Source organism: Hemibagrus wyckioides, linkage group LG06 (assembly GCF_019097595.1).
Source record: "Hemibagrus wyckioides isolate EC202008001 linkage group LG06, SWU_Hwy_1.0, whole genome shotgun sequence".
Classification (NCBI taxonomy): domain Eukaryota; kingdom Metazoa; phylum Chordata; class Actinopteri; order Siluriformes; family Bagridae; genus Hemibagrus; species Hemibagrus wyckioides.
This window is the reverse complement of record NC_080715.1, coordinates 10,385,425-10,400,145: the sequence shown is the minus strand read 5'-3', so window position 1 is coordinate 10,400,145 and position 14,721 is coordinate 10,385,425.

The window sequence follows — 14,721 nt, the reverse complement described above, 5'->3', positions numbered from 1 at the left end:
CACTAATACCTAAATTAATACTTAATACTTAAATAGCACATTAATATGTTTATATATGTTTGTTAGTAAATGTGTTAATTAACCTGAAGACATAAACTACATCAAACATGTTCTTTAAGAATGAATATGAATTAAACATTTTTATTAAAAAAATAAAATAAATATTATTATTATTATTATTATTATTATTATTATTATTATTATTATTATTATTATTATTGGTTCTAATACTATACAAAATGTAATTCATTTTTTACATTTTTAATGAATGTTTGGAAATCAGAATAGTGCTGTGGTTTTTTTTTTATTCAGTTTACAACAAACAAACAAACAAACAAACAATAGAAAACTGTCCAGATTTTGGACAGTTTCAGATATATTTATATAAATAAAATTATATTTTAGCACATGTAAAATAACTTGAACATATTACTGTAATATATATATATATATATATATATATATATATATATATATATATATATATATATATATATATATATATATATATATATATATTCTAATATTATATGTAATATTTCTCAGAAAAAGATTATAAATTAAGTATAAGATTATTCAGCCTTTATCTTTATAAAAGTGCTGAATGCTTAAAATTAGGAGAATTATTGGAAAAATCATTAATCGATAAAGTGATGTCATTTTATTGGTCACTCCAAATATATTTATTTATTTTTTTATTTTTTTATTTTTTTATTGTCAGCTGTTCCTTGTAGTAGGCCTATGTTTTTAATATTTAATATTATTTTTTTTTGGATTAAATTGAATTTTTTATAATTAAAATGATTTGATACTGAAATTAATTTTTGCTCTAAATATAGATGATATATAGATATATCGAGTTATAGACCGTTTAAACCATGTTAAGAACTTGATCGTCTGTTTCCTACATCATATGAAACATCTACAGGCATTCATCAAGCAGTCCAACATTCAATTTCAGCATGATATTTGATGGTTATTTATCTTTTATCTGTTCATCTTCACTAATCACTTGTCACTGGTTCAGTGGATCCGAAACCTGTCCCAGGAACACTGGGTGAAGGAACACACTCTGGATGGGACAGCAGTGCATGACAGGTCAACATGCACACACATTCATTCACACTTTCACACCTACAGGCCATTTCTCTTAGGTGGTTTTCACACTGGGCATGTTTGGTCCAAATCTGAGTGCCGGCAGCATTTCAGACTCACTTAATGTGCATAGAGAACAGAAGATGATTTTTATGTTGTTGTTATTATGTGCAGTAAGGCACTTCGTCTCTTCTGTGTCCCACAGCGTTCCCTTGCATCTCATGGTACATGTGTGTTGTGGAAAATAATGATGTCGTCATCGGCTCATACAAATACACAGGTTACTTTATTTCCTGGAAAATTGTGAACTTGAGTAGGAGCTGCATTCACATCGAATCGGGGCACAGTTCCAGTGCAACCGGACTCACACCACCTCCTACAGGTAGTCTCAGGTTCTGTCTCATGCTGTGCTTCCAGTGCCACATGAAATCTTTCACAGTACCAATTTTTCATCCAAACCTGCGCTCTATTTTGGACTAAACTCCCAGTGTGAAAACCCATTAATACAATCAACCTAACTGATTCCTCAAGAGAACCCATGTGGAAACAGGGAGAACATGCACATGTGCTCTACATAGTCCAGAGTCATCCAGGAACCTTAGAGCTATGAGGTGACAACACTGCTTCCCTCTGTGCTATTCTTTTAACGTCATATTGTATCAGCTGGACTTTAAAACTAGGACAGGACCAGAGATAAGGTGTTATCATAAAAGCGAATGATGCACTAGAAACATCAAAAGCTATAAACTGGATTATATAAATGTAGTGAAAGCAAAAGTGTTACATTAATACTTGTAAACATCATGCACATGTTAGTTTTAACAACCCCTTCCAGGGGTTTGCAGAATGTGTCTACAGTGGAGTTTCCCAATAAAGTGTAAGATTTGTATCCAGCAATTATGTAATTATGTTATAATGATTTAACGATACGGGTATTACACATTTATTACCTGCATTAAGCGATGAAATAGCATTAACCACTGGAGTGCTACATTATTGCCTTATATTCTATAGAACTATTATAGCTCTACAAATCTGACTTCAGTTTTCCCAGAACATTGTAAAGATCTGAAATTTTAAGCAGCATACACTCAGTCATGACGTCACACCCGAATCATATCAAATCATTTTCCTTTAACCAAACATAATGTCTACCACAGCGCTGCTGAATCCTCAAATCCGAGGGCATTGAGAAATCTTCTATAACAGCACAGATCTGAAAATTTATGATAGTAATATAAAGGATGTTTACATGAATGCACTCGCTGTAATATTTTACTGTTTCTACAGTAACCGCTCGTTCACAGGAACTTGTACGGATGATGCGGTACGAAATCTAATCCTAATAATAAATGAAATGTAACAGAACGAAGAAACACAAAAACACAAGCGTGTTTTCTGTTTATTTAATGTTTTTGAAAGGTAAAAGTCACTTTAAAAGTCAGACGTTTTTTTTTTTTTTTTAGTAAAACGTAAAACGTAAAACACACACACACACAAACAACTGCACAAACTGTCTCACAGACATTTCTATAAGAAATGATACAACAATTAGTTCAGGTTGTCTAATCGGATTTCTACAAGTATTCATATTTAGTGTAACCACACTGAGACACTGTATGTGTGTCTGTATTCACTCGTCTGTGTTCACTACGTAAAATAATTTGTCCTAGTTCACTTCCTGTAGTCATACATTTCCATGAATATAACCTTCAGCTTCAAATACTGTATGAACGCTCATCAAATGACGATGGAAAATGAAGAACTGACACTGAATTTCAGCGGAAGCTTCTGTAGGTTTAAGTGAACTAGCCAGCTACCTGACAGGCTATAAAGTGAATGTAGCTTCCGGGATCTATTTGTTAGTGCGGAAGCAAAAATAAACACTTGACCATACTGTATCCGAAATATAAGTTAATCTTAATGTTAATGCTATTAATTAATTACTTGTTTACAGAGCTGGGGTATAAAAAAAAAAGTGACATCACGCTCGAAATCATGTGGGTCTACAGAATATCAGCACCGCTGCGATTAGCTCCAGCTTCATGACTGTAATTAGCTACTGCACTCTTGCTTATACGATGTTGCTTAAATGTTACTAAAAACTGTGGGGAAAAAAGTGTGAAGTGTCATTTATTTTTATTTATTTATTTATTTATTTATTTATTTATTTATTATATGTAATTCTTTATTTGTTCACCTACAGAATATTATTATTATTATTATTATTATTATTATTATTATTATTATTATTATTATTATTATTATTATTATTATGTTGTTGTTGTTGTTGTTTTTGTAGTTAAAGGAACCCTGAAATTTGGGGGTGATACAGTATGTCCTATGCTCTTGATCTCAGGCACCTGAACATCCTCTATTCCCATTTCCTCTTCTTCCCTTATTCCCCCAAGTCACTTTATACTCTTCTTTAGTGTGCAATATTATGTCTTGCTTTTCTTTACCCTTACTTCATTGTATATTGTGCTCTCACTGTAGAGCCCTGGGTTCAATTCGCAGGCAGGGAACCGCCCCAGCCACTGAGAGGTTAACTCTTGATTTAATGCAATGTTTGAAAAGTGATAAATGAAGGCATAATCAATTAAAATGCTAGGCACTCAAGGAAAAGTAAAATGCTGCTGAAATTCCTTTTACATTTTGTGCTTATGGAAGTAAGCCTCTGAATTAAAGTTATTTCTGAAAGCTATATCTAGTGAGTGGTGAGGTAGATACACGGCGGTTACGGCTTTAAAACATTCGTTTCGACTTCCCGTTGACGATTTGTTTCTAAACGCCACCACGTTGTCCAGCCGAAGCGATGTGCATTCTGATCACACTCGCCTCTGAAAGCGTTGTATTATTTGTGCATTAGACTAAACTGTAAACATTCAAATAAAATCACAGCAGGTTCGATGCGGACCAGTGGCTCATTGGACAGAAACAGAGAAACAGAGACTGCTTTCTTTCTCTCTCTCTCTCTTTCTCTCTCTCTCTCTCTCTCTCTCTCGATTTTTGGCTTCACCTCTTTTGCCTCCCTGCTGTCTAGCAATTTAATTGTGCAGAATCCTTTTCCAAATGAATTTACAATTTAGACAGAACTACTCCATGCATTACACGCAATCAGACAAGCACTGTGGAGAAGATTTGCACAAAAAGATAATTAATGCTACATCTCAGATAAGGAAAGAGGGTAAGAAAAAAAAAATATCTGCATTTATTCCATCGCCTCGGCCTGCCACAAACTACCTGACAATTGTTCCTTAATGATTCCCAGTAAATTCCTTAAAATGGTAATTTGTCATCCTGTCAGTTCATTTGTGACCTAAAATTCCTCACTAGAGGCATCATCAAATGAATTAATCACTACCCAGGATCCATTTCTCCCTTGTGCGTGCTATTATGCCCAAGCTCTCTGGTGTGTCTCTTCATTTACATATATTTAATGGCTGAAACGACGAGGCTGCTTGCGTCTGGCCGTGTGCGCGTCGCGTGCCAGGTGAGCCTCGTGGAAACTGAGAGTTTTCCTGCTCCCTGGTATGGAGGCAGCTGTGTTAGCATTCTGAAACCCAGCGCTGGAGCTCTGTCCTGCGTTCGAGTGCATGCATGGCTGATGAAAATTGCTCTGATTAATCTGGACCCTTGTGACATTATCAAGTGGCTTCTTGCCGCTCTGAAAAGATGTTTTCAGATCTTTTGTGTCTTTGGAAAGCGATGATTCTTTAAGTCAGGGTTAGTGTTTAGGCGTTTTGACAGGAGTTTTCAAAAGTCTCTTGCTTCTCTAGCTAAGTACATGAATACGGGTTGTTAGACAATATCTTGTGACGGTACGTGTGTGTGTGAAACATACATTTCCATAAAAACAATATCCTTTTAAACTTCAGGCTTAATGCTAACAGATTCATTGTGACTAATAGTTACATGTGTGATGTATGTGAATGCTTGTCTGGTCTCATCAAAGGGTTTTAAGACTTTCAGGCATTAAAAAGACACAACGTGCTGAACAAAATGCTGTATATATCATAAACTGTATGAAGCATGCTAACCAGGGTGGGAGAAATATTACATATCCAAGTCCATGCATCTTTATCTAGGAGTTCCTTACACCCTGGTATTTGGGTTAAGGCCGTGTTAAAGGAGAAGTTCACTTCCAGAAAAAAAATCTACAGATGATTTACTCATCCCCTTGTCATCCAAGATGTTCATGTCTTTCTTTCTTCAATTGTACAGAAATTGTGTTTTTTGAGGAAAACATTTCAGGATGTTTCTCCATATAATGGACTTCAGTGATGTCCATGAGTTTGAACTTCCAAAATGCAGTTTAAATGCAGCTTCAAAGAGCTGTAAACAATCCCAGCTGAGGAAGAAGGGTCTTATCTAGCCAAACGATCGGTCATTTTCTTATACATTTCTTATACAATGTATGTATACATTTTAACCACAAAAGCTCACCTAGCACAGAAGCTCAAACTTGCAGGCACCAGAGACCTCTCCCACTCAAAAAACAGAGCCAATTTTGCCTTCTTGGATTCTTAAAGCCAGTATGAAATAAAAAATACCTTCATGTCAGCAGGAAGTGGTGGATTACTGATTGGAAGGGTGTGAGTTCAAATCACAGGACCACTAAACTATTACTGCTGGACCAAGGCCTTTAACCCTCAACGGATCAGTTGTATGCAAAATTACACATAACAGTCTCTCTGGATAAGGGTGTCAGAGACATGAACTAGGGCTAATCACTACTGGTTAAGCAGTAAAGGTTGTCGCTGTCATTTAGTCATGGTAGTTGCTTATCCAGATCTTTGTAGACAAGAAATGTTATATAGGGTGTGGCAAAGGAAACGCATGTTTTTCAAAACAGCCAATAAGCAGCAGCAGAGAGGGTGAGTAAGCTCCGCTCCTTGTTAACAGGTAGCATAGATGATGCAGTTTTAATAGCCAGTAACCATGACTCTCTTGACTCGCGAGCATCGAGTGTTTGTAGTTAATAATTATTTTAAAAGTGATAAATTTGTAATTGCTGTTCAGCTTCTTTTATGAACACAATTGATTGTAACACGATCCACAGGCGAGTTATATAACAGAGTCTGTGATGAAAAGGAAAACACTTACATTTCAGGCATTTTGCAGACACCCTTATCAAGAGCAACTTACACTTTATCTCATTTTCTAAACAACTGAAGGTTAAGCAGAGCCCTGCAGGGGCAGCTTGGTGGACCTGGGACTCAAACTCATAAACTTCTGAACAGCAATCCAACACCTTCACCACTAAGGTGCCACAGCCTCAACACTTCACTGTGCATATCACTGTTGCTTTGCATTAGCCAGTCGAAAAACATGCGTTTCCTCTGCTGCACCCTATATAGTCTATTTATCTAGAACGTTAACTGCATTCCCCTGCACTAGATCATCTGGGAAGCTCAGACCAACAGTTTACTCTCCTCTTCTTCTTTCTGCTTTTCCCTTCAGGGGTGGCCACAGCAAATCATCTCTCTGTCCACCTATCCCTATCTTCTGCATCCTCAACACTTGCACCCACTAGCTTTATATCTTCATTTAACCACATACCTCATCTTTGGCCTTCCTCTTTGCCTCCTGCCTGGCAGCTCCATGTCCAACATTCTCCTACCAATATACTCACTCTCCCTCCTCTGAACATGTCCAAACCATCTTAACCTGGCCTCCCTAACTTTGTCCCCCAAACGTCCAACATGAGCTGTCCCTCTGATGTACTCATTCCTAATCCTGTCCAACCGTGTCACTCCCAAAGAGAACTTCAACATCTTCATCTCTGACTCCTGTCTCTTCCTCAGTGACACTGCCTCTAAACCATACAGCATGGCCGGTCTCACCACTGTCTTGTACACCTTCCCCTTCCACCAACAGTTTACTCTGATTTTTATTATTAAATCATCACATACAAATGCTTTGTATTTGTGTGTGTGTGTGTGTGTGTGTGTGTGTGGTCTTTGTAAATTGTGAAACTTACTTTATATGAAATGTTACAAAGGTTAAGGGTTAGAGATGAAATCAAATCAAGTCCAACGGTGTCCTGTGTTCATATTTGTACAAATTCATCAAATAACGTGTTGTATTTATGACTCTACTTGTTTTGTGTATGAAAATAAGCACAGCATTTCTTCTTCTTCTTCTTCTTCTTCTTCTTCTTCTTCTTCTTCTTCTTCTTCTTCTTCTTCTTCTTCTTCTTCATTAAAGAATCATATTTCTTGTGCCAGAACTATGCCAGTCCATTTTTTGTAAACATCTTTATAATGCTGAAAAGTGGCTAACCAGCTTGAAGTGCTTCTAATTAATTATGGCTCTACTGCAGTGTTTATTGCACAGGAATATCTCATATTGAATGCGAGCGTTGCACTTGTTTGCTTAGAGAACACGTTTCCTCAGCTTCTGTCTCGCGCAGATGTCCTCCTACAACCTCTCGGCTTGTTTCAGAGGCAATTAGCATAATTAAAAATGAACACGCATTAATTGTGAAAACTCATGCAAACTGCTAATGTGTCAGTTAACACTGCTGCCAAATGCTTCGTCACCTTCTGTCAACTGGAGAGAAACAGACAGATGCACTGGCATGCACACACACACACACACGTGTAGACAGGTTTTTGTAACAAGACTGTAAATGAACACACACTTATTCCACAAGCTTTTCCTGGGAATATTGCATGTGAGGTGGGAATACCCCTTGGATAGGATGCCAGTCCAAACACATACACACATTAAAACACACTTTTACACCTAAAGCCAGGGAAGTCAATCCACATAATTACATGTTTTGGATTAATAAAACAGGAGGAAACACACACAGACACATGGAGGTCATGCAAGAAGGTTGAGCTCAGGATCGAACCTGGAACCTGGAGCTGTTAAGCAGCCATGGACGATTACACAGGTAGTATAAATCTAAACCTTTTAGACTAGTAGTCATGGAGACTTCAGATTTTCTTCACTCTCTTATGTTAAAGTACATTTACATCTTATGTTGAAATTTAGTATTAATTCAGAGGCATGTTTAAAGGTTAAAGAAATCTGAGTTTTAATGAAACATCTGAACCTCAAGAACATTTGGACAATATCTGTCAACCCTCTCATCATTATTAACACCAACCTTTCCTTTTGAAACGTTCTTTACCTCTCGACCACCGGGTTCCATCACATGCACTTTGAATGGTCTACTAAACTAGACTTCCTTTAGTCTCTGTGTGCTCTTTAAATGGTTGACCATGAAAGAGTGAAGAAGAGAGGAGAGGGAAATGTTAGAAGTGCAGATGGGCCCAAGCTGGCCACTTCCTTCTAATAACGAGTGGCATTTTGTGGAAGCGTAGAGGTCTCACCGAGGGGGAGCAGAAGGGGAACTCGGCTAGGCCTTTCTGCCAATCCTCTCTGCCCCTGATTTGTGCTGGGAGATGAAGTAGATCAAAAAAGAGGGATGTTTTAAGACTTTTGAACAGTTCTGACAAGAGCAGCAGACTGAACAGCATCAGGAGGTTACTGTCTGTGGAGCTCGGGTGACAGGAAAGCAGGCCAGTCCTCAATATTACTGCACACATGATCCTCATCTTATATAAAATGCCTTGCATCTTAGATTTTACTGTATTATTTTTTACTGAATTATTTAGTAACTGAAATGCAATTATGTTGTCAAATAAGGAATAAAACTCAAACAAAAGACAAATAAATTATTCTTAATGCAAAGGTAAGGTAGTAAGGTACACTATTTTTATTCTCTCTCTCTCTCTCTCTCTCTCTCTCTCTCTCGCTCTCACTCACTCTCGCTTTCTTTTTTACAAAACAAGGAATCTCCTTGAGACTTAAGGTGTGCATCATGACTAGGTTCTTACTTTCATGCTGGTGTGAACTTAACAAAATATCAACTTCATGCAACAAAAAAACAACCATGTTCATTAGCATGGACTTCTGGCAATGGTGTGGATTCACTCAAGCACCATTTTAATTAGCCTATTGTCTTTTTTTAGTATATTTTAAGACCTAGAACAAACTTATTTATTTATTTATTTATTTATTTATTTATTTATTTATGTATTTATTTATTTAACAAATATCAGAGGCAAACAAAAATACACACCTAAAACCAGTGGCATAGCCGGGAATGAATTACAGGAAAGTAAGAACACAGCATGATGTGTACAGTGGAATTGATAAGCCTGAGGCATTTGTGTATTTTGGATGTCGTGACATCCCGATATGATGATATGAGTTTGTTATTTAATCATTCTGATTTGTTTCGGTGACAGCGAGACATGGTGGCTTAGTAGTGCATGTAGTTCTCCCCATGCTTAAGGGGTTTCCCTCCTGGTTCTCTGGTTTTCTCCCGAAGTCCAATGACCTGCTTTGTAGGCTGATCTCTCGTGATGGGCTTGCACCCTGTCCAGGCAGTCCCTCTCCTTGTGCCCTGAGTCTCTCAGGATAGGCTCCAGGCTTGCCATGACCCTGTGTAGGAGAAATGCTGGATGGACAACAGATGGATCTAGTGAAAACCTGTCTTGCTATATTAATAGCATTGTTATAAAGTAACTTCATGACAGCTCTATTGAAAATATGATTTTTCTCCCCATCACTAGCATCTTATTTTATATCTCTGACATGTTTCTCTTATCTACACTTCACTTTCTTGTTCTTTCTTTTCCTTTTTGGCAAGATATACTCACTATAGTAGCTGACAGCCAATAACAACCAACAGACACATTTGCTTTAAAGCTTACAGTGCTTAAATGTAGAATTGTTCTGACTTGGTTGAGCATTTACAATCATTGAAAATGTTTGTAGTCATCATGTTTATAAGAAAATGGATATAAATACTGTTTAATGAACTGTGCTGTGAGTATGTGTATGATAACTATCCATGAATCAACATTCAGAAGTGGACAGTACAGCCAGTTAGTACTGTACATATAATAATAATAATAATAATAATAATAATAATAATAATTTTGCAATAAATAAATAAATAAAGTCTGATTGTTGTTCTTTATTGAGCATCAAAAAGAAAGTGAAATCCTTTAACAGGTATAACACCACTGTCTATAAAAAAGCCCTTATTGATTAATTCATTCTCTCTCTCTCTCTCTCTCTCTCTCTCTCTCTCTCTCTCTCCTCATGTCCTTTGTGCAATACTAATAAACAATAGCGTACACGGTTTACATCTTATTGTATTTTACTGCATTTTTATTTTATAAAGTTTATTTTATTGCACCTTATAGTACATGTATCTACAGCTCTCTTTATTATTACTATCCGTTTAGTCCTCTAATCTCTCGTTATTTTTATCGCCGACTCCAAGGGCTGTGAAAAGAATTCTTATACACCTGTACTGTCCGTACGTGTACAAATGGCAAACTTGACTTTTGCTCTTTGTTAAGAATATCACTCTGCTCTTAAACATTTTAAACCCCTATATTTCCACTCTCGCTGCCTCTAAACAATTTCATGGTGTTTCTGATCATAAATATTTATAAATCATGTCTATTCAGAGCTTTGTTCTCCACAGCAACGTAGCCGAGCCTTAAATTAGAAAGAAGGGGCTTGCAGAAATGTTGCACATTAATGTAGATTTAATATTCTGTTTAAAAATGCATTTCTTTTTTTCCCTTTTATTAATTAAAAGTAAAGCATGTGCGGTATGGTACATTATCCCTCTAACACTCTCCTGCTGAGGTTATGAAGTGGAAAACTAATGACATGGACTTCAGGGTTTATTCTGCAGGACTGTTACTCACGTATCGAAATAGACTATAGAAATACAGAGCATGGGGGAAGGAATGAGAGAGAGAGAGAGAGAGAGAGAGAGAGAGAGAGAGAGAGATTTCCTTCTTTAGCCAGATGGGATAATGAGAATCCTCGTGAAGCTGTGCATTCTGGTAAAGGTGAGAAAAATCGGATTATTAAACAAGACGTGTGTGGCAGCAAGAAAAATCTGTTTGCTTGGTTGTTTGTTTATTTAATTATTTTTTTAAGCCCATTAGCTCACAGAAATGAAATGAAGGTGACCCTGAGTATGTGTCATTTGTTAAATCCTGCATGCACTAATGTATCATGGGAAAGCCGTCACATGATTTCTGCTGAGCCATCACAAGCCACGCCACTTGTTAGGTCTGAGGCATATCACAGGATTTGGAAAAGGAACTACACAAATCTGCATTTTCTTAGCTGGACATTTACATGGCGATGTAAATTTCACCAGAGCACTATATGGTCATAGGGATATACGGTTATACGCTATACTCCATAAGGCGTGCATGCAAAAGTTTGTGACACTAATGATGAAAGATGTGGCTACAGGAGCTTGTAATTATAACAACATGCTGGTTTTCTGTTTTGGTGCTTGCATTGTGTAACTATTCATCTTTTTATTATTTCGTGCATGCAGGCCAATTTTTAAATGCAATTTTTTTGTGGCAAGCAGTCAGCTTGTATAGGACATGTTATACCAGAGCCATTAAACTTAATTGAGTGGTAACACAGCTGCAGGTTTTCCTCACGCCGTATTAAAATCCTTACAAAAAGGGGTTTGTTCTCTCTTTTTTTGGTATGAGTTAAATAAATGTTATAGCAGGAAAAGAAAAAGTTCCTTCCTGCTGTTATGGTAAAATAAATTTACTCTGAAATATTAACGATTCAGTGACATACTCCTGAGTAATGAAGTCTCATATAGTCTTGGCTCAGAATTCACGCGTGTCCTTTATTTTAGCGTACTGCTGTGTCAAGGGCCAAGACAATTCTGAAACCATGACTAGTCCAGACTGAGTGTTAAGGTGGTCGAATTAAGATCGAAATCACATCGATATGAAAGCAAGAATCGCTTATACAGGGGATAATTCCGTTAGTAAGTCCCTTGAGTGCAGTGACGGACAGATTACAGGACAGTAACTAAAGAATAAAAAATGTTACAATACAACACAATATATTCTATATATCGGTACAGGAAGACAAAGTCACATTGCACTATGAAGAATACAGATGGCAGAATGCTGGTAGAGCAAACCTGTAGGGCTGTAATATATTTATTAGCACGTTCGCCTCACACCTCCAGCATCCTGGGTTCGAGTCTCACTCTTGCTCACTGTGTGTGTGGAGTTTGCATGTTCTCCCCATGCTTGGTGGGTTTCCTCCAGGTGCTCCAGTTTCCTCCCACAGTCCAAAAACATGCTACTAGAGCTGATTGGAGTCTCTAAATTGCCCGTAGTGTGTGTGCCCTGCGATGGGTTGGCACTCTGTCCAGGGTGTATCCTGCCTTGATGCCCGATGACACCTAAGATAGGCACAGGCTCCCCCTGACCCTGAGTATGGGTCAATGACATATTTATGACTAGAACTGAGCATTGTGCCAATGAGTAGGTGGTTTTCTAAAAGAAGCAATCATCAAACATCTTGTCAAACTTCATCCATGCAAAAACATATTAACATAATTTATTTATAGTAAAATCTCAGTCTAGACCAAGACCTTTTAGCAATGCCCAAGACCAGAACAAATGCCAAAACGTCCGAGACAAATCCAAGTCAATACAGGCAACGTCCTGAGAACAGCCCTGTTACAGCATTACATCTAAAAGCAGCCTAACTCTGTCTTTTTTCTGGCATTTTCTTTTATTTGCTTTGCAATATCTCACCTGAAAAAAAAGAAAGTAACAGTGCGATGGTGTGTTATTCGATTGTGTAGAATGTGTAATATCCCCAGTGATAAGGGAGACTTTATCTCTTAATAACTCTGATAGTGGTTTGCTGATTAAAAATGATGCTCAAAAGGATGCCATGACAGGGTTGATTAATAAGCAGAGGCCAGTCCTATTATTTCACGGTTTACACAAGCAGCTTAAATTTCTCTCTCTCTCTCTCTCTTTTTTTTGTACAAGAGAAATTAAAAATAATCTAAATCAGGTCGATGTGTTTACTTTTCAGCCAAGAGTTGATTATTTTCCAATCTTTACAGCGATATTTCAACACTTTTTAACATTTCATTATACATCCATCCATTTTCTGTACTGCTTGTCAAACACTTTTTTTTTTGTCATATAGAAATGACAAGTCATACATTATTTTTTATCTATTCATAGTTTTATTGATACTATAAAATTTGATGCCGTCCCTGAACCAAGATCACGTACTTATATTGTAGCAGCTGTAAACAATCTTTCCGTCCTGGTCTCTCTATCTCTCTGTCAAAGTTAAAAACACAAAAATGTTAAAAGCACAAAAGCAAGCCTTCAACATCATGTTGGAAAACTTCAAGTTACCTCTGTCTGTTATAGAGCACTGACAATGAAATGAAATGGAAAACTTCGTCAAATAATACTTTACAAACATTGTTTATTAGTCACATATACATTACAGCACAGTGAAATTCTTTCTTCGCATATCCCATCCTTGGAGGTTGGGGTCAGAGCGCAGGGTCAGCCATGATACAGCGCCCCTGGAGCAGAGAGGGTTAAGGGCCTTGTTTAAGGGCCCAACAGTGGCAACTTGGCAGTGCTGGGGCTTTAACCCCTGATCTTCTAGTCATCAACCCAGAGCCTTAACCACTTGAGCCACCACCGCTCAACAAACCACTACATAAGTTTGTACTACATAAACATGTACTGTAGAGAGATCATTAATATAAACCTGTCCTGTGCTCAAGAAGAATCAAGAAGTTTGAAGTTAAACGGAGTAGAGCAGCAAAGTTAACCATCAAAAATGGACATAAATAAGACAAGTTTTGAGGTTATAGGGTGGATAATGTGATGTAGTAGGCTTCAAAAAGTTCTCCTTGGACGTGGTGCACTTGGGTAACGCTTTTAGTTCAAACGATCCAATTCGGTGATGGCCACAAAGCCTCGACCTAATGAATATGCACATCTGATTTAAAGAGAAGTTTCTGAGCGCATGCGAAATGTGAAATGTCCTTTCAGATAGAGATTAAGACTTGCTTCTCTTAAACGCATATTAATCTTTTTCTCCGGCGCTGTTGCACAGTGGGGACACAGTGAAGCTCATTTTATTCCCAGTGGGCAATTGCACTTTCAAATAACATCCTCAAATTTAATCATGTTTACAGTTAATCAATTTAAATAGGCGATTTAAAAGTAGTTCCTCGCGCGGTAATCCGTTCAGATGTGTCGATTTTGTAATATCTCCCATGATAAGGGAGACTCTGCTTTATCTCTTAATAACTCTGGGTATAAAGGCATGTATCAGGATGCTGTTTGTGGTTTGCTTGATTAAAAAGATGCTCAAAAGGATGCCATGACAGGACTGATTAATAAGCACGAGAATGTCTTGAGCCTGTGCTTTATTTGCTGCCGCTGTACTCTGTGTAAAAATGAATGGCAAGATTCATTTCATCCGGCAAATGACTCATTAATTTGACAGCAAAGGAAAAGAAGGAAAAAAAAAAAAGATCACACTCATAATTTATGTCAGATGCACGTTAGTCATGGAAAAGGACAAATATTAATCTGTCTAAATATGTCCGGAGGTCTGGAGGAGCCTTGTCGTTACATATTAGTCACCTAAAGGGAGGAAAGAGAGGGAAGAAAAATACGAAACACAAACTCCCTCCATGTCTCCGTGTCAGCCTGAAGGTAAAGCGTAAATTGATACTAATTTTTTAACGAGAGT